This window comes from Dendroctonus ponderosae, unplaced genomic scaffold (assembly GCF_020466585.1).
Source record: "Dendroctonus ponderosae isolate FM_Combo_2020 unplaced genomic scaffold, Dpon_F_20191213v2 Dpon_F_20191213_9, whole genome shotgun sequence".
Classification (NCBI taxonomy): domain Eukaryota; kingdom Metazoa; phylum Arthropoda; class Insecta; order Coleoptera; family Curculionidae; genus Dendroctonus; species Dendroctonus ponderosae.
This window is the reverse complement of record NW_026019116.1, coordinates 4,808,352-4,812,244: the sequence shown is the minus strand read 5'-3', so window position 1 is coordinate 4,812,244 and position 3,893 is coordinate 4,808,352.

Genomic DNA, 3,893 nt, shown 5'->3' with positions numbered 1-3,893 from the left:
ATTTCGTCAACAAATCTTGTTGAATTTACCGTTTATCCTTGTCTATCTTATTGTCAGTCTGTATAATTCCATTGCTACCGGAGTTTTAAATAATTACGAAGCCACAGCTATTTGCGCAATGTTAATTAGGCAGATTACCTTGAAAAACATTGCTGCCGTATTTCTGATATCGCTTTTTGCAAATTTCTCAGTTAACAGCGCCCGACAACACCTCCAGAGGAATGACGCCAATTTTGAATCACCCTGTATACAAGTTGGTACAATTTATTTTAAAACACTACTGGGCCTTTCTTGTGCTAATCCTCCTCACTCCTCCACAGGTACAAGCTGTGCTAATTAAGGGCCAAAAATGCAAAAAATCCCGCAAATCTTGTCGACTGGTTCTGTTGGCAATTTACATAGGCACAAAATATAAAGCAAGCGTGGCACCATCGGGTACTGTTTATGGGGGCTTCGGACGGCTCGTAAAGTGCACCACAGTTGACAAACTACCAAATTCACTCGCATGTTCGGCCCCTACAAATTGGGCACGACTTACGAGCTTCCCGGATTGCGCTCCTTTCGACAGGTGCCGCTTTTTTTGGTCGCTTTTGCGCGACTTTTGCGCGGAATGCTCGAAACTAATTCATTAATTTATATGCACCGGCCGTGGTAGCCGCGTTAGGCGTCAGGTCTATATTAATGGGGCCCCCGGGGGCACCACGCCCCAATATACGGGGTGATCGGCGCAAAAAACCACCTAGGAAATTTGGCAACTGTGCGGGTGCTTGGTGGGCTAGTGGAAACTGTGCTTGCGAGAAGCTGAAAAACAATTGGCGCTACCAGACAACACTTTACGACCGTACTTAAGTACCAATTGGTCTATTCCATTGTGGCATTGTGCCGACACAGTGGTACCGTCGTCCATCTTTGTCTGGCCGGACCGATTCAATGCAAATCGATGTAGGCGAGCGAGCTAATTAGATTCCAAGATATGAGATCTATTGTCGTTTGTTTAGTTGGTACAAATTGGTTGCTGGATTCAGTCCAGGGGCGCACTGGATAGTTTCCAAGCGTCTGCAATTTCTCGCACAATTGATGGGTGCGATTAAGCGATTTGAAGCGTTCGAAAGTGCAAAACAATGCAGCATAGCAATCATCGGATTAGTCTGTCCCGCATCATCATCGGGCAACAATCGAGTGATGATTTATTCATCGGATTCGTCCTAATGATTGGATTCGACCACGCATCCGGCCTCATAAGAAAACGACCCAATCGACTACAATCAACAACAACAGTTTCCTTCTTCGCAAACGGCTCATTAACTAGTTGAAGGAATGTTTGCCATCCGTCATTAAGTGTTCTGTTGACACTCCATTGACGATTATGCGCGATTATCCTGCCCGATCGGCTGGCTAATCATATGCAGAGGATAACTTTATTAAGATAAGTGCCAGCCGGATGATGCAACATTGTTAACAGCCAACTAGGAGAATGACAATCTGAATATTTCCCGATGGCACCCATGCCGATTACTAGAAGGTACAGCCAAACCGGGCAAACAGTGGGGTTCTTCTTCGATCTGCTGCGTCCGCGTTGCTCAAAATCAAACATCTTCTGTTCGCGGCTGCGACCACCCGGCGCAATTAATGAACCCAATCCGCTCATTGCCCAAGTAATTCTTTCAATTTGCCGATGGTGAATGGCAGCAATTACGCGGTTTCAGTGTTGATTTGAACAGTCGGTTTCGATTAAAACAACACAATGGCGCGGCCGAAGACGAAGAGTGCGAAGTTGAGGAATCAACAACGGCACACTCTTCGATGCGCATGCCGCGGTCACAAAGAGCGCTTAATGAGATTTAGTGTTATTAGCAGCAAACCCACCTAAATACACGACAAACCCATAAGCTCTAATCCATATTCAGCCGATACGAATTAGCATTGCAACCATGTTATAGAACCAGTATATCACGCGGCGTGTTAGAGAACTACTGTCGTCGGTCACGCTAATTTTCAAGGAGTTTTGCCCCTTGTTCCAGCGAGCTGCAAAAGGTTTCTTGAAGTTAGAACGTCGATGTTCTAATCATTCAATTCGAAAGAAATCCATCAATTTTTCAAATTTGCTGTCTACAAATCAGAACGTCGATTGTTTAATCGATCTGAACAACCTGCATGCGATGAGTGGTCAACCACCAGGGCAGTTCTGAGCTTTGTCTGAATGGAGTTACGCGGGGAGCAAGGAAATGTTCAAACTTGCCCTTAAATGTTAAATTTTAGTCAGCAAAGCCTGAAAAAACCTACTGCTTTCATCTCAAACGAGAAAATCCAAAACCAGCATTTGGCCAGTGAAGCATCCTACCGAAAAAACGCATTATTTAGCCCCGGTATACCGAAATAGGGCGACAAAGACAGGGCAGTTTTGACGTCATTTGCTATGCGCGTCTCGCTCCCACTACAGCGCCACCCCTAGCAAAAATATTCGCTGCTGTTACAGGGGGCGCCCAATACCAACTCAATCGAAAGTGCACGCAAACTCCCAAACGATTAGTTTGGGTTAGTTTTTAGAATTCGACTTCCAGCGATGTTTAATGTATTTGTTGTCAAAATTAATTCCTGGGTCATTTATTGTCTGTATTTATCAATTAAAATACGTTTCGGTGTATTTTTCCACCATCATCAGTTTTTCTAAAATAACAGATAGTTAAAAAAAAATTTCATTAATTTAAAAAACAACCACAGTTCGTCAACAGCCTCATCATATCACACATTAAAATACATCACAATTGCAATACTTTAAAACATTCTAAAATTAATTAGGCCTAACAGGTGATTAGTCAGGACAATCAAATCTGGGAAGAGACTAGAATTCTTCGTTCAGATACTTAAATATTTTTACTTACATGTGTAGCGTTGTTGTTGCTTTAAGCCTTGGTATACATTTGGAGTATTAATTTTGTCCATTTTGGACACAAGGCGAATAAAATACTGTTTATATTGATTTCTTTTACTTTCAGCTATTTTTCTTTGCATTCTGAGGATATTATTTTTAGTTTGCAAAATTCTTCAATATACCGGGTGTTAGTTAATATTCTATGTTTATTTAATTTAATTAATGTAGCTACATATACTGAGCTAATATTGTCGGTATCCAATCTGAAATTAATAGCATTGTTATGTTTTTTAATCTGTATTATTTCATGGACTCTTCTCTTATTATAATTACTTTCGTTAATCAGTATTTTTGTGTTATCAAAATCAAAATTATGCAACTCCTGTTGTGCATGCTGTGCTAATGCTGTACCATTTTCATTATTTTTTCTTAGGCTATACTTATGTTCGTATATTCTTTTCTTTAGATATTGTCCTCTTTGACCTATGCATGTATTATCACAATTCAAACAGTCTATTTTGTAAATTACATTAGGCGTGTCTAACTTGTCAATCCTAGGTTTAAATTTTGTGAAACATTCATTTGCTAAGGTCTTTTTTCGGTTCAGACTGTTTGAATTGTGATAATACATACATAGGTCAAACAGGACAATATCTAAAGAAAAGAATATACGAACATAAGTATAGCCTAACAAAAAATAACGAAAATGGTACAGCATTAGCACAGCATGCACAACAGGAGTTGCATAATTTTGATTTTGATAACACAAAAATACTGATTAACGAGAGTAATTATAATAAGAGAAGAGTCCATGAAATGATACAGATTAAAAAACATAACAATGCTATGAATTTCAGATCGGATACCGACAATCTTAGCTCAGTACATCATACATTAATTAAATGAAATAAAGATAGAATATTAAGTAACACCCGGTATATTGAAGAATTTTGCAAACCAAAAATAATATTCTCAGAATGCAAAGAAAAATAGCTGAAAGTAAAAGAAATCAATATAAACA